General features: G+C 53.0%; 1 long non-coding RNA gene across 2 annotated transcripts in view; it reads right to left on the bottom strand.

Moving 5' to 3' along the window:
- Positions 1-1,030: 1,030 nt before the first annotated feature.
- The window catches only part of LOC122167110, a 34,779-nt gene continuing 15,160 nt past the window's right edge, over positions 1,031-20,649 (bottom strand). For both annotated transcript variants that reach the window (XR_006170966.1, XR_006170967.1), the window contains 2 exons: positions 12,872-12,970; positions 1,031-1,450 (listed from right to left, as the gene is read on the bottom strand). This is a non-coding gene — a long non-coding RNA (uncharacterized LOC122167110). The remainder of the gene's footprint in view (positions 1,451-12,871; positions 12,971-20,649) is intronic.

Genomic DNA, 20,649 nt, shown 5'->3' with positions numbered 1-20,649 from the left:
TGGCTGGAGTTGGGATGGAACGCGCCAGCAGCAGCAGCAACAGCAGCAGCAACACGAGCACCTTTGGCGCCCGGGTGCCGGGGGTGGCGGGGCTCCCCCGGAGCAGCCCACGGGCAGCCCCCCCGGCCCGGCTCCCCAGCGCGGCTCCCACGGAGCGCTTAATGGAGCGGTGCAGCCCCGGGAGCTGCCGTGCGGTGCGCAGAGCTTCCCCTCCGGACTGCAACCTGACATCTCGGAGAGGTCTGTGCCGCCGGAGACATTATTTTGGTTGCAAAAAAAAAAAAAAAAAAAAAAAAAAGAAGAAAAAAAGCCCCACGCTTATTGATTCCCCCAGATCGACCCACCTTCTCGCCAGGCTGCAGGGCTCCCCGCCGCCCAGCCAGCCCCCTTCCGCCCCCCCCCCCCCCCCCCCCTTTTCCTTTCAACTGACACCTGGTTTATTTATTTATATGCCATAATTAAAATTAAACGCTGCGCTCCTCCGCACCGCCCCCCCTCCCCCCCTTCCCAACCCGGCTCTGCCCGCGGGGCTCCGCGCACCGGCGGCGAACTTTCCCGCAGCTCCACCTGCCCCGACCGCCGCCGTTGGGGGGCGGGTGAGGTGGGGGGAGGGCGGGGGGGGAGGTTTGACGGCCGCTCCCGCTTTGACGGGGCTTTGATGGGAGATGCCCACACGCGGTCCTCCGGAGCTCCGGGGATCGCCCGCAGCCCCGAGCGCCGCCCCTCGCCGGGCACAGCCGGGCTCCCCTCCACGCGGCTCCCGCTGCACGCAGTTCGGGCTCTCGGAGCAAAGCCGCTCCTCCGCCGCCACCGCCGCCGCTCCTCGAACTTGGCCCATTTCAACAAGCGGAGGCGCTGGCAAACGGCGCGCCGACGGCGGGGGGGCGAGGGGGTGAACGACGGGCGGCGGGGCTGCGCCGGGGGGCAGCCAGCACGGCTCCGGCACGGCCATCCCCACCGCCAGCCCGCCCCGATACGCCTGGCACAGCACTGGCAAGCTGCCTCCTTTTCTCTTTTCTTTTTTTTTTTCTTTTTCTAATTCATCCTGCTGCGATGGGATGAAGGGAATGGAAATGGTTTCTCGAGGTGGGGGGGGGGGGGGGAGATTGAGCGTAAGGAAAAAGCTTTTTGTGCTTTTTGCATTGGTGCAAGGATTGGAGTGCCTCCCCATCCCTGCAGGCACACCGGGGTCGGTGCTCTGAGCATTGATGGGTGTCCCTGTTTGGTGGAGTGGGAGCACATGGCCTTTAAAGGTCCCTTCCAACTTCAGTTCTGTGTTTTGTGTTCGGAGCTGTGTTGGGTGCGCTTTTAGGTCCATCGAGGACAGCCCCAGGGGGACAACACAGCCCAAAATGAAGTGATGTGGTTGGTGGAAATTCAGCACATTCACAAGACGGAGTTCCCTACCTTTGGATGCTACATGGGAGCAACTGTGCAGGAAGAATCCTACCTGGAAGTGAAAAGAAAGCATCCCTTAAATACAGCACAAGAGATGCCCCACAAGGTCCTACAAGGTGACAGAAGGAAGAGAGCTGCGTATCCCAACCCCATCCAGATCAGGCACCACAATGCCCAGCTTTGTCCCAAAGTGTCCCTTGAGTTTCCCATCTCCTTGCAGGAGGAGGTGCCAGGTTAACCCTGCCTGCCTGCCAGGGAGGAAAAGACTCGCTCACATCCCTCCTATCTGCTCTCCAATAGGATCTCATGATGCTCCTTCTGGCCCCTCTGCTCCCAGCTCCTACCACACCTGCTGGTGGTCCATGCTGGGATGAGCCACCGCTTCCAACCCATACAGGTGGGGGCAAACAGCCTTCTGAGGTTCAGTGGGTCTGGGGATGGAAAACAAGCCCCAAACCTCACCTCCTGACACTGCCTGGCCACGCTCCTTCCTCTCGCCTGTTTATCCTCAAGGAATGCAAGCTCTGGAAGCAATCCTCTCTTCCAGTTCTAATGAAGGAGGCAGATACACAGACCCATCAAACCCTCTCATTTAGGCTTTCAGGCTTAGGCTCTCATTCTTAATGCCTCCGATTTCTCAAGGTGACAGGGGAAAAATCACTTTCTATTATCACCTAATGAACCAAGAACAATGCTTGGAAGAGGCACTGGGAGATGCAGGCATTGAGGCCACACTCTGAGCAGAAACCTTCCCCTTTACAGGAAAAGCTGATTGCCCAGAGGGTTTTCCCACTGCAAATCAGCTCAGTTTCTTTTTCTCTCTAAAGAAAACAAGCTCAAATCTGAACCTGGTCCTAAGTGAAGAGAATATGCTTTGTCTTTGACAAGCAGCATCTACCTGGCTGTGCTTTGATCCTGAACAAACCCGAGCACTTGATGCTATGGGTAGAGATTGGGCACTGGAAGAGGAGGGCTTTGTGATGGGGATGGCGTGAGCCAGGCTGCTTCCTGCATGCACACGAGGCTTCCTGGCAGAACTCAGTGATGTTTGGAAGGATTCGGGAGGCGCAGCTTCCAGCTGATCCCATCCATCCCTTACAGGCACTGAAACTCACTACCAAGTCCTCCCAGCCCCTCCTGCTGCAATAAAGCACCAGCGCTGTCTCTGGGTGTCCGAACCCATCTGCAGCATCCTGAAGCTGCCAGGATGAGCATCAACACATTCACCATCAGACAGATGCAAGCAAATCCATGCAGGCGTGGTTTAAGAAAGAACCAGGTCTGCTTTGCAAACACACCACTGGGATGTGTTGTAAGGTGTGGGGGCAGAATCACCAGGACTTTCTGTGTCTTTCTGTGTTTCCAGGGCACCAGCAAAGCGAACGCATCATCCTTCATTTGCTCAGAGAAGCACTGTGGCAGTAAAGGGAATAAATGGTGATCATTTTCTATCCTTTGGTCCCTCACTTCTGGATCACATCACGCAAGCCTGTAACAAAACTCCGGACCTTTTGTTTCTCTCAATGTGTCAACAGCAGCAAAGAGAGAGCTGTCCTGCAGAGCACATTACAAGGAGAGATTGTGCTTCAAGCACCAAGTTAACAGATAAGGATTTCCCTCCTCCTTCTGCCACCAGTTTCACAAATCACTACCTGGAAGAGGAGGGGGAGCTTTCTAAATGTGACTTGTTATTTAGATGCATAAAAAGAGCACTTAGAGAAATCACCAGCAAAACGAGTTTGCAGTTTCAGCCACTGGACAGCTTCCCCCTGCTTCTCTCTGTGTTAACTATCTTCTTTGTTGGCCCAGACTGCAATTAAAACCACATCTTTCCCTCTCTACTATTCCTCTCTCTTCAGATGTTATTTATCACTAATTTGTAACTGTTGTGAAAGACGTGAGATATCAAAGCTGTAATGCAGAAGAAAGCTTCCATCAGATTCTTCTTTTTTTTTTAATCTTAAAGCCTTTTTTCTGTGCTACTTTAATCTGCTCCATGGCTAGGAAAAACTCACTCTATCAAAAGATGGTGAAACGATGCTCATGATGCATTAATCCAAAGCCTGGCTGTGTCCCAATGCTTGTAGATCAGCCTCTGCCTTGCTTCCTGCCTGCACTCACAGCAACAAAAAGATGCTCTGGAGGACCATCCGTGGGCCTGCAGTCTGTTGCTGGGTTACACCAATAACAAACGAGTGACCATCGGGATGAAGAGGCCATGGAGCACCATTCCAGCATCTATAGAAGAATAAGCTGTGGGCTGCCCCCTCACTCATATGTGTATACAAACAGAGAGAGCACAACTGTTTAGACTCGGCAGATGAACTGTTAGCTAATCCTCCAGGAGCAAAGTGTCACAAGGCTCTGGTGCCACCAAGTTCTAACTACTTCAGTGCATGCTGGAGAGGGCAAATTAAAGACTAGGCAGAGCCTGCCCTGACCAATTTAAGAGGTGCTCAAGTTCTGTGCTGCCCAAGCTGGCTTCCAGCTTCCCAACACGTTAATTAGTGCTAATACACTCTAAAGCCTTTAAATCACTGTGCACCTCTGCAGCCAGGTGCTGTGCTATCCTAATTCTCCTCCTTTCTACAAATGGGTGTTGAGCAACCGTGCCTGGCACACAGCTGGGCTGCTGCTTCTGCACAACTGCTGTCGCAGCCATGCTGAACCTCACCTATGGACAGGGCCAGACCCTCTCAATCTCTTCACAGTGATCTGGAAGAAGTGCAGCTCTCTGCTCTTTCCATTGCTTTGCTTCATAGCAAATGCCCGTGGCCGAGGGAAGCTGCAGCTAGTTAGCACTGAGCTTTATTTGTTTGTCACACTTCCAAGCTCCAACTTTGCTGCATGTGGGCTCAGGCATTCCTGCTTCTATTTCTGCCTATTTTGCTTTGCTGTGTGACTGCAGCGATCCACGAAGCAGCTCCAGATTTGGGCTCTCTGCTCATAAGCCATCTCCAGAGGTGGGGACAGCCACCAAGCACCAATGCACTGCTGCATGGTGCAGCACGAGGGTTACATCTGCTCTGCTTTGTGCCCTGTGAAGACAAGAAGAGCTCCAGTATTCAACCTGAGGGTCTCTGTGTGCTGGCTGGGGAGAGACAGCCTGCTGAAATATTAGCTTGGCTCTATGGGAGCAGCCAGATTTTCAGTTGCAGCCATATGGTAACCCGCATCACGTCCTCCTAACAGATGTGCCAACAGCTGGAGGGGCAGAAAGATGGGTTCTATCACACGTTTTATTTCTCACTGTCCTGGAAAGAGGTAGGAGGAAGCTGGGACCAATGAGGGCAAGCAGTGGAGGGAAGAGATCTTTTCAAGTTCCCCTTTCCCCTTTTAAGTCCATCAGGCATGCAGGCATTCCTCACATGTGCTTTGCACCCAGAAGCAGTGCTGCCATTAGCCATAAAGCACTGCACACAGGTTAAGGCTGCGCTGACCCTAAAATAAAAAGCCTAATCCATTGTAAATATCCAGGAGATGCTCAAGCCTATTCCCACCCAACCGCTCACTCCTTCCTTCCAGCCTTTCAGGGAGCCTGTCCCAGTGGTCTGGGCTAATTACAGCTACAGCAAAACTCCAATGAGGATGCACATCTATATGCTAACGAGTGCAAGGCTCTCCCTGTCTCCTGCTAACACCCAAGAAAGCAGACCCAGCACAGCTCACCAGGGACTCTGCTGGGTCTGACTACAAGAATGGTCATTGCTCCAATCTAGTTGGCATTTTCATCGCAACCACCACTACCATGTTACTGCTCTCAGAAAACAACAGAAGTTTCCCTTTTGCTGGTGGAAGCAAACAGCCCTCCCCAACCCATCCTTCTCTACCACTCACACAAAGAGCTCCAGCCGGCAGTTGCTTCTGTTGCAACAGTGTCCTCCCCAGCCCCAAGAACACCAGGATGCACAGCTGCCACCTCTGAGGGACTGTCAATGGTTAAGCTGACAGCTGGCACGGTGCTTACTGGAAACTGGCCTTGGGGTCGGTTCTTAGGCCAGATATTTGCCACAGGCATCATTCCCACCTTGGAAGCTGTTCTGAGTAGAGGTATTTTTCTGATCTTATTACTCAACCGAAGAAAGGCGTTCTATTTGGATTAATAATAGAGATCGTGCTGTTATATCCACAGCACTTTAACTGTACCGGTGCTTCTGCAACTCTTTCTCGAGCAGACAGACCTTTCTCAGTCCCTGCTGATGTTCTTGGAGTTCTACTCAGACTCACTACTGCAGTAAGGACTGAAAAAGGCCACTAAATCAGCAAACCCACTGACTGGAAGAGTGGGACAGCAATGAGATGCAAGCTTAACGCAATTCTTGAGCAGGAGGAAGGCAGCACTCAGTTCTGCACTCCATGAAACTTGAGTGAGAAAGGGATGAAACCTCAGGGGCACACAGGGGAAGGAAAAAGGGTATTTAGGAGACCATATAAAAGAGCCCTATTGATAGCTGCATGGGGGCAAGCAGGAGAATGGTGACCCAAGCACCCCTCCAGCTGCAGGCAGAACATTCCCCTGCTGCTGTCCAAGGACCGACACACGTCTCCCTTTCCATCAGCTCCCCAAAACCCCTCAGCCAGCAGCATCCGGAACCCCAATCCAATTAGAAAGCAAAACACAGGCAGATCAAAGAGTTCTGCAGCTCTCCTGAGAACGAGCTGGAGCGTGGGATAATTAGTAGCTGCTGACTGCTGCTAACCACCTCTCATGTTAGCCTCTCCTTGGCCTTCTCACCTGCATGGGCAGCCCCTTCCAGCCCCCTCCATGCTGTGACTTTTTCGGGATGGATCATGCAGAGGGGCTACAGGTGGTGCCCCACAAAGCAAGGCCGTTCTCCCCCCTGTGCTGTGGCAGTACTCCAAAACGTGGGGGCACATCCTGATCCATCACTCCCATCGCATCCCTTGGGGCAGGCCCACATCACAACCCCTCCAACAAGACCCACAGGGGGCTGCAGGCACGCAAACCCATCCTGTGCACGAGCAGACTGCATGCAAAGAAACACAGACAGAAATAAAGCCGACCTGGGAAGCACTAGGAGAGGAGGAGATCTCTAGATTATAGGCACCCAGGGAACGTAGCAGATAAACTCAGCTCAGGGGTCGCATTCGTTTTTATCTTAGACCTCCCAACTTTCCATACAGTGACTCAACAGAACTACAACCAATGCAAATCACCAAATCACAGCGTGGGGATTTTGAGCAGAAAATGCTCAAAAGCAGCAGCACGCTGCATGGCCGCACGTGTGTGCCAGAGCAGCACAGCTGGGTCTCAACAGCCCCAAACTGCACAATCAAAGCGCCTGCAGCTCTCTCCGGGCAAATATCAGGCTGTGCATTATGTAGATCCTCAGTAAGGATGTGCCCATCGGTGCCAGGAGCCTCAGCCCCCCCACCGCGCACTGCAAGCACGCAGGCTGAGAGCCAACGCCGCCCCTAGCTCCACCAAAGCGAACCGCTCTCCGCGGCAGATTCCTCGCTCTCCATCTCATCTCCAGCCTGCTGGAACCCCGCAGCCCCAACACAAGCCGTTCCTCTCCACGTTCCCTCCGCACACCCGGCGAAAGCGATCGACGGGCCGCCGGCCGGCCCCGTCGCTGCTCGGGAACCCCCCCGGAGGACCCCTCGCTTCCCCCCCCCCTCCCGCCGCCGCCGCCGCCGCCACGGCTTGCTGGCAGCAGCCCCGGAGCCGCAGCGCTGCCGCCGGGGAGAGAGGTAATAAATAACCCGGGGAGCGCGGCGCGGAGCCCGGCGGGCGGCGCAGACTCTGACCTGACAAATACCCACTGGAAAATCAGCACCTCCCGCCCCCGGGAGCCTGGAGCCAGCCCCGGACCGGCCCCAGACGTGTGTGTGTGTGTGGGGGGGGGGGGGTTGAGGGGTGGCGGTGGCTGAGCAAACAGCGCGGAGGTCGAGCAGCCAGACGGCCCCGCCGCCCGCCCCGTCGGGTTGCGCCGTGCAGAGCAGCCGGGGGCGGGCGGGGAGGGCATGGCTGCGCACATGCACGCGCTGTAGATACACAACTACACGTCTGTATGCGCGCACCGTGCTTCTCCCCATCGTCCCGAGTTGAATTCCCAGCCCGCCCGCCGCTTTGACGGAGCTGGGGTCTTGGCAAACGGCGCCCAACCCGCAATGCTTCGGATTCCCCCCCCCCCCAACCAACGGCCTCACCTGCTCCGCCGGGAGACAGCACGGCACCCAGGGGGACGAGCAGGGAGGGGGCGGCCGCTTGATTTTCTGCTCTATGCAATAAAGTGTGATTATAAGGAATGTAAGAGGGAGCACAGCTTGAATTCCAATTGGTGGAGAGCCTGTTGTTAACCACCAGGGAACTATTTATCCTCTAGCCTTACTGATGCTCCTTGGTCAATAATGATAAAGGGGGGGAAAAAATAGAAAGTTGAAGCCATTATAAAGAGGCAATCGCATTAGAGAGGGAGCAGCAACAGCCCCCTCGGAATCCATGCTCCTATGGCTGCAGCGCTCAGACCTCTGCCTTCTCAGCACTGCCCTGCCAGAAATAAGCCAGAAATGAGCCATTCCTCAGCACCTGGTGGCCATTGGGGACACAGAGCAGCCCCAGCTCTGAGCCATCTCTGGAGGTATTTCATCCCTAAAGCACACGGCTGGATGGCTGAGCAGCTCCTCGGGAAGGGGAGCAGTGTCTGTTGATGCTCTCACACACACACACTGCAGATACGTGTGCCCCAAGCCCTGCTTTGCTCACACAGTGTGACAATTTGCTGCTTGCACCCCACAGCCTCCAGTCACCATCAGAGGACAAAGGTCCCAAACAACCCATGCACTCCAAAGCCCCGTTCTTTCTTGTATTACTGAATTCCACACGAGCTTTGCCAACGTTTCAAATAGGATCAGAGTCATGCTGGGCCAGCTTTAGAAACCTGTGGCATCCAGGCTGGATGCCAGATCCCAAAACCCAAATACCGTGCAGGAATCAATGCAGGGAGGGACCCACAAGGCTTCCTGCGCCCCACACAGTGATCCCACTGCCCCACATAGGGGATCCACACCCATTCACAGAGCAAGAACGTCTGCTCCCATGTCATGGTCCTAAAGGATGGGTTGGGGTTGGACTTGGGGATCACAGTCATCTTCTCCAATGCGAATGATTCCATGGTGTATGATCTTCCCTCTCTGTTTTTTTTCCCCGTTACCAGCTGCTGTCTGGACTGGCATTTCCAAAGTCTCCTTCTCAGACAGCTCCATCTCCATTCCATTTCTTTGAACACAACAGTTGCAGCCTGCAGGGCAGGTTCCCTGCTCCAGCCTTCCAGCCTGGGGGGCTGTGCAGTTCTCTTTGCACACAGACAAGGGAACATCCAGGGTTCAGCTCCCCCCCAAGCTGCACAGCTGGAGATCAGGGCACCTCTGTGCCAAAGGCAGGCAGGAGGTTCCTTCCCAGATGCTACTGGCACCCAGCATCACTTCCTTCATCTCTGTTACCCACATGTACATACCAACATGTAACACTGCCTCGTAGGATGTTCTATCAGTGCAAAATGTCCCCAGATTGTGAACTGTTTGAAGAGCAGCACAGAGTGAAGCAATCCAGGGAAGGTCCCCCCCCCAGCACAAGGATCTGCTTTCAGGCAGTTCAACGAATCTCTTCTAATACGCAAGATGAAAATGGAGATGCAGAAGAATAAAGCAGGGCTGTGGTTCCCTGCTGGCCAGCAACAAGCAGCTCCCATTGGTGCTGCAGTGGAATGGGACCACAATGCTGGACAAAAGCTGGATGCATCACCTTGGTACAAGCGAGCCCAAGGCCTTCTGCTGAAGCCAAGCCATGAGGCTTGTTATGGCTTGGAAGAAAAGTGAGACTTTGCTGCTTCAGGAGAAAGCTGGGGCTGCATGCTGGGAGCTCCTTGGGGACAGGGGTATCAATCTTAATAAAGCCACGGCATGGCAGATAAATCATAATAAGGAATAACAATATATAATAAGGATGAATAATATTAAAGAGGATCGTGGGAGAGAGAGAGCCTGCATGCCTGCAAACACAGCAGCACCAACACAGAGGTGCAGAGAAAAGAAGGCTCTTACTGTATTTCAGAGGGAACACATTAGCCACAAGCAAACAGTGCAAGGGAGGGACTGCTCAGCCCACTGAGCGTGTGTTGAAAAGGCAGATAAGCCCAGCATCAAGATCCAAGAAAAAATATATTTATCATTGTTATTAACAATAATAGAAATAAAACCAGCTTTAATAGCAGGCTGGGTTTGATGCATTCCCCAAATAGGAGGATTTATTAGTTTAAAGCCCGTGTGTTTATTTGTTTTCCTCTCTTTCCACTCCTGCCCCTCTTCCAACCCTCTTGAATTTTTAATGCACCATTTCTAATGTCAGACGTTTTTCTTGTAAAGGTTTTTCTGACATAACTTTATATCGCTACATCCTTCTGCTGTTGCCATTCCCCATCCTTGTTAGAGCCTCCACTCCCCTAATGAAGTTCATCTCCTGCCTGGATAGTAAAATCAAATGGATACAGGGCTGGAGAAGCCACAGTGAGGTGTGTGCATGTTTGTGTGCTCAGGAGTGCAGGGACACCCAAGCAGGGCAGCACCAACCTGCTCTCCTGCAGCCCTGCCATGTCCCTGCATGGCTCTGTGTGTGTGCATGCTTTGCACAGATGTCATTTCATAGTCCTGTGCTGACGGTGCAACTGGAAGGAGATGGGAAGATGCACGCTGCAGGAGCCAGGAGTTTGAGATTTCCCATTCAGCAAAGCACCAGGATGCACAGAAGCCCAGTGGTTCTTAGCACCTTCATTTCAGGGATGCCCTGATAGAGTTTTGCAGTGATAACCAATGGGCAAGAGCCCCCCTGCCCCTCTGTGCCTCCCAGCTTTAGCAAAGAGGAGAACATCCAACCTCCACCATCTTCCTTTTGTTTCCATCCATGGAGAGTTATATATCTGACATTTCTACAACTTCTGCTATTCTTCCAGCTGCTGATAAAGCTCCTTGATAACCACATGCAATGGAGCTGGGTCTCCTGCTGCCACTGGGATACACAGCTTTCAAACATTAACACCACGTGCATTTGTGATTCCAGCACTGCCCTGGACCTTTAAACCCCAAAAATCTCCACCTGGTCCTTCTTGACAGACAGACTCTAAAATTCAACACCCAGCGCCGTTCTGTCTCCGTTTGGCTGGCATTGAAGCACACTTTACACTGCAATCTTAATTGAAATTTCAGGTAGAAATAAATGTAGCCACCTCTCGTTCCTTAATGGATCCTGAGCTGCTTCCTCACTCTGTGACCATTCCTGGCACGACAAGCAGTATCTGTTTTAAACAAGGCCATAATTATGAAGTCTGTGGGTAAATGCAGGGCAGGACAGCGACGCGATGCCATCCTTACCTGACCAGAAAAGCTGGAGCAGCAGGGGCTGAGCAGGCAGGGAAATGCACGTTGCAATGCAAGAACTGCTCTTTTCATTCCCTGCTGCCCTTCTACTGTGGATGCTGCTCAGAATGTCCGTCCCTAGCACAGGACAAGGGGTGCCATCAATCCCTGCGTGCCCTGAGGCCATCATTATGTGCTTCTGTGGAGCCAGCAAGCTCCAGCCTTCTTCCAGGAGAAGGCAAACAGTTTGTTGGATCTGTCTTGAGTTTAAAACATGCAGCTCCTCTTGGTAGAACTGCACATTTGCTGTCTTTCTGGACCACAGCTAACGTGCAATGAAGTAATTCTGAAGCAGCTCACAGTGACAGCTGCCCGTGGTGTCTCACACATGGCAAGGTGTGTACGTGAGCTTGCTCTTGGGAAGCCTTCAACCATAAAAGACCTGCTGAGACCTCCTCCCAATCCAAATGAATATGCCTGTCCCAAGGCAAGTACTGATCAAGGAGAAGAGAGTCCTGAAAACCGCAGTGAAATTAAGACAAAGCTATTGGTTTTGCACTGACAGACCCCTGCAATGGGTGGCATATGAAGGCAAGAAGGGAAAGAATAGGGCCTTCATGAGGATGGGTGGATCACAGAAGAGGAAGGAGCGACACAACCAAGAGCTTTGGAGGGAAGATGGTATTTTCCCCTGAGCAGACAATGAGACCAGCAGTGTTCTGCTCTAAGGAAAACAATGGACACAACAGCAAAGCAACAGCTGCACTGTCTGCAGACCAATTATTTAAATGATGGAAATGCATGTAATTTTTTGAGGGGAGAGTACCTTTTTTTATCCAGTGGGCATCCATCAGGAGGGCAAAAGCCAGCCCTGCTGCACAGATCCCATTCCCTGAGATGCTACAGACACCCAGCAGGTTCCCAGCTGCTGCAGGGCACATCCCAGCCATCTCTGCTTTGAATGCTTAGGAGGTGCAGGCTGTGCTGTGTTAATATGCATAGTGTGCCTGCCTTCCCAATTAAATGGGAAATGCTATGGTTAAAACCAGTCAGAAGATATTAGATGGAACTGTGGGTTTTACTTCCTACGCGCTGCAGCCCCATAGGAGTGCAGATGGAGTACATGCCAGGGAGATTACCAAAGGTGAAACAGAGCTGGGAATGGAAAAATGCTTCATAAGAAGGGGGAAAAAATGAGGTAGGGCTGCATTAACACAGAACCTCATCCTGGTCTCTCTGGACCACACATCTCTGGGAGGACACCATGCACTGCTGCTCCTAGAAGCCAAATTTTGGTGCATCACTTGGAGGGGAGAACACTACAGAAGTGGAACAAAGCATAGCATGAGGCTCCTGAGCTTCACCCTTAGAGCTGAGTGGGACAGGCCCTTCCTATGCCCCTCTTAGCATCAGTGCTGAGTTCTCCTCTGCCACCCATCTGGGACAGGAACAGAAACCGCAGCGGAGCAGCGCAGCACGCCGGATCATTACAGTGAAACCCATGAAGATGAGAAGACAAAGCAAGAAATGTTACTAACTGATTGGAGAGACCCCTCTGCCTTGCTGGGAAGGGCTCTCCCAATCACCTGCATGGCTCTAACCCCCCTGGCTGTGCTCTGCAGCTCAGCCCCAGGCCATGCAGCCTCGCTCTTGCTGTGCCTGCGAGCACTGCTGCTCCCTGTGCCCGTGTTTCATGACGTGCATTTAATTAACAGTGATGGCGAAGTCAGGTGTATTTATGGGGACTTCTCATCCTCACACTTACAGCTGCAGTTGCTATGGGTTTCCTACCGGAGTTTGCGCTTTCCTCCCCACCCCCACCACGTAACGTGCACCAGAATAAAGTCTAATAAATTCTGCTGTGTAATTGGCTGTATATTTTAGGAGTCCATCCATCCCCGTGCTGTGAAAACAGAGGCCCTCAAAAATACACGGCGAGGACAGAAAGCTCTCAATGGGGGGGGGAGAGGAGTCCAAAGCTGTCTGCTGATCTGACAGCACTCAGGAGGATAACAGGGATGGAGCAGTAACAGCACTTGGTGCATGGCAGCATTCCCTCCTGCCAGCTGTTTGCATGGTTCTGCACGAGCATCCTCACCTGGTGTCAGTGTGGGGAAGTCTCCCTGCATGGCCAGATTGACACGGAGCTGAAGAAAGGTCATCAATTGCCTCCAGGGCAAAGAATCCAAACAGAATGCTGTAAAACAAGGAGGGGGGCAGGAATGAGACAGCTTTCCTATGGGCTGCTCGTCCGAGTCAAAGGAGAAAAAGCAAAAAGGATGGAAACACCAGAAAACACACAGCATTGCACCCAGAATTGCATGTCTGAAAAACACCACCCAAACGCTTCTATTTTTCAGTCATGTCTCCCCATTTCAGCCCTCCATTCACAATTTTCCACATTCCATGTTCACTTCCAACCTTAATGTCATTTAAACACCACCTTTTTTTTACCGTTTTCCTCTCCTGCAGGCTTCTGATTCCCCCTGCTGCTTCAGCTCTCCAAAAAGCTGCCCTACCTCCACCATGGGAATAAAACACCCACCTGGCAGCAGACAGCTTTATTCTGTTGATCACAAGTCTGCCAGCCCCGTTTATGACTGGACGTGAGATCTCCAAATCTGGATTTATGCGTGGCAGCAGAGCGGCGGGTCAATGAGATTACAAGTATGTTCACCAGAGAGCTGTGAGGCAATTGGAGACGCATGGTTCCGTGGTGATTGGGAGTTCAGTACGAGACAACCAGCAGTAATGAAACCCTGACAGTCCCTGAAAACATTATTCATTACTGCAGCCCTCAGCAACACCCCCTCAACCAAAAGGAGGAGATGCCCCCCCTCCTCCCTATTCAGATGAAGCCATCTGGGAGATAATGCTGTTGATAACGGACTGAGTTAACAATAGGAGCACTTCTTTAGCATATTTTTCACTCAAAGAGTGGTGAGGCACTGGCACAGGTTGCCCAAGGAGGCTGTGGATGCTCCATCTCTGCAGGCATTCAAGGCCAGGCTGGATGTGGCTCTGGGCAGCCTGGGCTGCTGGTTGGTGACCTGCACACAGCAGGGGGTTGGAACTGGATGAGCACTGTGCTCCTTTTCAACCCAGGCCATTCTATGATATGCTTCACACAATGAAAATGGGGCTCCTGGACAAAGCTTCACCCCTCACACCTCCAGCACAGGGCTCAGTGAGCCCAGCCAGGTCATGCAGACTGAGCCACAGCAAACTCTAGGGTAGTTTGGTTAGGTTACGGTTGGACTTGATGATTTTTAAGGTCTTTTCCAACCTGAGCTATTCTATGATTCTAAACCCCACGTCATCCTCTTCCCTCTTTCAGGGACTTCATTTTCCATCCGTGCCCCTCTTCTTCATTATCATCACCTAGAGATTTGAACTCAACACCACAGGATGCAACCGTGCTGGTGGGGAAGAGACCCCAAACCTCACAGCCACGTGGGCTTCATCTGAATAAACCAGATTCTCACCTCATACCATGCAAGCAGGGGCTCCCCTGGCCCAGCTATAGGGCTGTGATGCTCCATCCCAGCACACCCTGTACCAGTGCAGAGCACGTGGAGGGCAATGCTTTGGGGTTGGACCGGCTGCAGCACTTAACACAAATAAAAGCAGCAGCAGCAAAGCGCCGGCAGCGCCGCTCTGATTACAGAGCCATTCATTTTCTGGTCGTTAATAATTTGTGCAATAAAAGATTGCGTGCCTTTCTGAGTTAGTAGGAGTTATTGGCACAAATTTCCCTCCGCGCTGGTGTGAGTCTGTGCTTGGAACATAAATTATGAGTTTCTTATCACACTCCTCCTCATTTTTCATGCTGCCATGCTTGGATCGCCAGCAGCCCCTCTGTCTCAGTCCTATTTTATGCAGCGAGAGAAGGCAGAGAGGATGGTTATTCCATCTTTAATTACACAAATCCCTTCTGCATTGCATCCTTCCTAAGCCCCCTCCCCACCTGCACAACGAGGGTGTCCACAGCTGCAGGTGCTCCTCGCTCAGGTGATGCTTCACCCCCTTCCATTTTCCAACTGTTTCCAGGCCAGGGGGTGGAAATGCACGAAGCACTGAGACTCATTTAAAAGCTATGGAAACATCCTTCTAATTTCTCTGATGCTGAAACGCTCGTTAGTGATGCTAATTGTTTTGTTAAACATGGCAGCTCACACATAAACCACACCAACATCCCTGGACCTTTCCATATGTCAGCCTGATGGCTTTCTGCATTCAGAGCATCTCTTTCGGCGGTGTCCCCGGAACGTTTGCACCAACATCTGCTCAACTTCAAAAGAAGTGCTGACAGCCCCAGACGACAGAACATGTCTGGCATCTCCAGCCGTGCTTGCCAAGGGCTGTGCAAACCCCATGCTCCTGCAGATAAGTGCACTGATAAAATCACAGAGTCATTAAGGTTGGAAAAGACCGGCAAGATCACCCAGTCCGACCATGGACTCACCCCCACCGTGCCCACCGATCACATCCCATGCTACAGATACCCACATCTGTGTCCCTGAACACACAGCTCTGGATGCTCAGCCATTCAGACAGAATCACAGAATCGTTAAGGTTGGAAAAGCCCACCTGGTCCAACCACCCACCCATCCCCACCGTGCCAGTCAGGAGCTCTGCCTTCTCTTTGCTGCGCTCATTGATGGAAGAGTGCTTTTCTCTGCAGCACTTCTGCACCCACATCACCTCACCTCATCATTCCCCATCCCCTGATTGCAGCCTCTGCCTCCCAGAGCCTTCCCTGGCTCCACACTGGGAATACCATCCCATGGTGGGGCTGTGCATGCTGGAGTTGTCTATGAGAAGGCCAACAAGCATTGGGGAGCTGCAGGGTGGGGTCACACTGAGTGCTATTCAGCTTCACTGAGCGTTTTCTCCTGCTAAGTCCAAGTGGCCCTACGGTGGCCCGATGGTGCCCATCAATAACAGAGTGATGTGACACACTTAGGGCACCCCTTGTGTACATACATATGCTTTAAGGAAGGTGTGCTGCCCCACTGCAAGAGGATTTATACCAGGGGCCTTGGGCAGGCGTAGCACACGCGTAAGAGTGCACTGTCACTTGGAGAGTGATCCATGGCCCAGTGCTTGGCACGTCTCTGGTGATTATACCACACTGGTGAGCCACTGATCATCTCCAAGTGATGCTTATGTCTGCAGGGTAACATCCAACACGTCCACGCCAGGCTCCAGATGCCCACCCTGCATTCCCTTCCTCCCCAGCACAGCTAGCTGCTGCTAGCCACCAGCACTGCCAGCCACCAGCTGCCATGAGCATATATAAAACTAACAGAAATAGAATGCAAACAGTTGCGTGCTTTCTCACCTCTCCAATCATTCCAAGTTGGGAATACCAGCATCACGGAACAAAGGCTCCAAGTTCCCAGCTGCAGCCTGCGACCTCTGGCACAAAATGGCACTAACAGACACCGAAGATGACCTTTCCATTAGCAAAAGCAATCATTCTGCATTGGGCTCTCCCCCTGCTCTCTCAGATCCCCGTTCTGTTTGCCAGCACCGCTCTTGACTTCTTTTCCTGCTCCCAGCTTGGATTCTCTGGGTTAAAGCTGTGGACCAAACTGACAATCCAGGCTGCAAACCACCCCCCAGAAAGGGAGCTCCTCAGTCACCCTGTTCTCAAGAGGGCAGCTCTCCAAGCCATTCAGGTTGGAAAAGCCCACCAAGTCTGTGCCCACTAAACCACGTCGAAACGATGCCTTTCCCCACATCCCTTTCTCTTTTCCCTGCAGCCAGAGTGCCACTGCTTTATTTCACTGCTGGGAGCCAGGGAATCGCAGCACCCCCAAGTACCAAGAACTGGGCAAAACCAACCCGCTGTTCCCACATTCCTGAACGTATCCCTACTTTAGTTCAATTTCCACATCAGTTTCCTGCACGAGCAGAGCTATCCCTTGTTTTTGCTTCCAGCCCCGTGCATGTTTGCTGCCTTACGATTCCGTGCACAAAGATTCTGAGATAGCAACTTATTACGTTCAGCTCAGCTGTGGAAAAACTGAGGCACGGAGCGTTTGGCACTGCAGAGTCAGGAGCCAGGGAGAGCAGACAGCTCTGCTTCCCTACACAGCAGCCAGACGGCTCTAAAAGGGATGGTGCACGAAGCCTGTAAGCACAGCATAATTAATCTTCTTCCTTACACATCCTACTACGAAATTTTAGTGGTTTTTTGGAAGTGTTTTTCCCATCTCTCCCCACCCCCCGTTTGAGCTTTTCGCCTATCTCCCGAAAAATCTGCCGTTGTGCACGCACGAGCTGTGCTGCACTTAATGAGGCACTTCAGGTTCAATGAGGTCCTTCATCTTTTCAGCTCCAGCTCTCTGCTTCTCCCTTCCAGGCATCTCAGCTGGCTCCTGCACATCCCTGCCGTGGTCCCCCATCTCCTGGGGGTTGCAGCTCAGCGCTGCCCCCCGCCCTGCCCGAGGCGGTGGCAGTGGGGTGAGGACCCCCAGGTGCTGTTCTTGGATCTGTCACTCATTTGCTGTGACCCTGACAGCGAGGCAGGAAAGAGCAATTCTCAGACGTGGGCACCTCATACAATGCTGTGCGCCGGGGATGATAAGCATCCATAGTTCTTATTAAAAAAGAGCAATAATTATGACTGCATCCCAAGCCTCGTACTTCTCTCTTCCCTTCTGCTTTCACATCTCATTAATCCCAACCCCACCTCCCCCCTTACAGCCGAGACTGATGCAAGCTCCATCCATGAGCACAACCTCTGCTCCCCATGCACTGCTGCCCATGAAGCCTTCCCACGTGTGCCCCACAGCTGAGCAGAGCAGCACAGCACCCAACCACCTCCTGCATACCCTTCAGCAAGCAGAACCCACTCCCATTTTCCTCCTTGGGATCCACTTGGACTCTCACTCTCACTGCTGCGGCCAACAAGCGTAACGAATGCGTTAGGTCTGTGTGCTGCTATATGCAAGTATGGGAACGCTGAGTTTTTAGCCAATGGGTCCAGAGAGGTTAAAAACAAAATCATCCTACAGGTCCTTCCCGGAGCCATCAGCCCCTCATACAAGGCTTTCTGATCCTTCCACGCTGTTTGGTACTGCGTGTGTTTGCACAGAGCCAGAACTTTATTATGCCACACATGCACTGCTCTGCATCCCACGGACTGGCTGATCATCCGATCATCTCCGCCACGACATCAAAACGGCCGCCTGACCGCGCCATCACCGCACCATGCGGATACGAAGCGCGGAGCCGCTCCCCGGGAGCGACACGGCAGGGGGTGGGGAGGAGAAGGAGGAGGGGAGGAGAAGGAGGAGGCAGCCGAGGCTGAGCCGCGTGGGGCCGGCGGGGCTCCGGGAGCGCTGCCCGGGGCCGGCCCAGCCGGCGCCGCCGCCCCCTCCCCGCCTGACCCCGGGGCGCTGCGGTCGGAGCCGCCGCGGCAGCGGAGCCGGAGCGGCGCTGAGCCGCCGGCACGCCGCAATTAGCGGGGCGGCCCCGCCTGCTCTCCCCCGGGGCGCTGCGGGGCGGCGCGGAGCGGAGCGGCAACAGCCGCCGTCAGCGCTGCCTACGCGCTCCACGGGCGGCCGGGGCCGGGCTGGCGGGGGGAGGTTTGACAGGGCGATAGAGCAGGGACACACACGTACATATAGAGATGTGTGCCGAGCAGGGGGAAGGAGAAGGGAGAGGAGGGAAGGAATAAGGGGAAAAGAAAAGAGGAGTGGAAGAGGGGGAAGAGAAAGGGGAAAGGGAGAAAAGAGGAAGGGGGGAAGGGAAGGGAAGGGAAGGGAAGGGAAGGGAAGGGAGAAGGGAAGAGGGGGAAGAAATGGAGAGAAGGGGAAAAGGAAAAAGGAGAGAGAAAAGGGGGAAGGAAAAGAGGAAAGGAAAAAGGAGAAAGGAATAGAGGAAGGGGGAAGGAAAGGAGGGAGGAAAAAGGAGAAGGAAAAGGGGGAGGGAAAAGAGGAAAGGGGAAAAGAGAGAAGGAAAAGAGAAAAGGAGGGAAGAAAAAAGGAAAAGAGGAAAAGGAGGAAGGAGAAGCAGAGCACTGCACCAAACTTTTTGCCTCCGCGCACGTTACCACCAAGCTACAGGAATTCCCAGGCGACATCAAACAGGGTCACACACGGTGCCTTCCTCTCCCAGCAGCCCAGATGTGTCCATTAGAGCACAGGCTGCATCCAGTGATGAAAACGTGCCTTGGACACTGAGGTGCTGGGCACAGGAAAAGGCTCCTGTATCACCATGCTCCAGCTGAGCTGTGTGTGAGCAGGAATGGAACCCTCTGCCTTACCCAGAAGCAGCCCCACTAAGCCAGCTGCTTCAACAACTGCATTGGGACCGTGTTTTAATCACCCCACGTCTGACCTGACAGCTCTCAGAGGGGAGATGTCCTCCTTCTGGATTCATTTTCAAACACTAAAAAAATATACCCTGTATAAGATGAAGGGATTTTTCTGTTCTGACACGACAGTTAAAAATCTCACCCATTTATCACGATGGTCCCACGTTCAATTCTGCCTTCCTGGAAATCACTTTGGGAATGGGAAAGACAGATTGTGCCTCATCCATGACACCTCAGTGAAATGCCATCACCTCTCATCACTAAATGATGTTTTGCCCCATCTCATCGCATCATATCGAGGAGGAGTTGAGTTTGCATTGCTGAGAAAATGAAACAGCGATCTCAGAATGCCTACCCTAAAATGGGACAAAAATCAAAGTCCTTCCAGCTGATATCAGCCTGGGGAAAGCAGAGCGTTCTGCATGCACAGAGGGACAGGATGCCCATTAGTAAGAGCTGTGCCCCCTAACAGCACTAGAAGCGAGGGAATGATGGAAACATGAGGAAGAGGATTGTGTTAATGCCTGTGGATGTGAGGCAGAACTTGCCAGCAGGATGTTGGGGCAGTCGTACCTGGGTGCATCCCAGCACTGCAGGCCCTGATTGAGAAAGAACTGCAGTCATGCAGCTGTGCAAGCAGAAGCCAGGAAGGAGCAGCAGTTCAGGCACAGCTCTCCTTGACTTCAGTGAGAACTTCACCTGAAGAGAGGTGCTGGATTTCACACCTCATCAGGAAACTCACCTACACACCCAGCCTGCTGCCAGACGGCCTCTGCAAGGCAGCCCTACCCCTCCTGCCTCGAGCCCCAAAGGTGGGACCCTGATTCACCTCCAAGCACTGGTATGGCCTCATAGCAAATGGGAGAGAGGAATTTGATTTTATCAGAAGAGTTCTATCAGTACAACCTTAAAAGGATGCAACTGTAGTGTCACGATGTGTGCTTTACCTTAGCATGGCTTAGAAAAACCACATGGCTTCTGTTACACAGGTATAAGGGAAGGATCTGAGATGACATGAGAGAGCTGCCTCATAAAATAAGAGATGGGGAGAAAGGAGCTGCTTCCCACCCTCTCCTCCTGCCATTGGGGAGCACTGATGCAGGCTCTGGGTTCCTGGCCCTGCAGCAGGCAGCCCATGGGGTGCTGGGCAGATGCTGAACGCAGTGATGCTGGCAGCCCCACAAATCCATTCCTCGGCTTGGTGCTCGCGCTGACCCTTCCCCATTCATCACAGCAGTTCTGTCACTCACAGTGAATGACACAGCAAGACACCACATGAATGATCCCTGACCTCCAGCTCCTCCAGATTAGGTTGAGGTCACCAGGAGGGCAGGAGGGAGAAGTCTGTCTGTCAGAGCCAGGGATTAGCAGCACGGAGCTGAACGGCATCCTCACATCAGCTCAGCCACCTCCATCAGCAGCACAGGCTGTTGGGAGCTAATCCCAATGCTCTGCTTTGCTCATGGGTGGCAAAGTGCTTCTGGGTCACAATGCAGGAGCCCAGCATCCGCCAGCAGGCAGGGAAGGAAGGCAAAGCATCCCAGTGG

Source organism: Centrocercus urophasianus, unplaced genomic scaffold (assembly GCF_019232065.1).
Source record: "Centrocercus urophasianus isolate 14NV4802_14NV808 unplaced genomic scaffold, USGS_Curo_1.0 seq_36, whole genome shotgun sequence".
In the NCBI taxonomy this organism is placed as follows: domain Eukaryota; kingdom Metazoa; phylum Chordata; class Aves; order Galliformes; family Phasianidae; genus Centrocercus; species Centrocercus urophasianus.
Note: the sequence above shows the minus strand (reverse complement) of the source record. Positions and strands in the feature narration are given on the sequence as shown.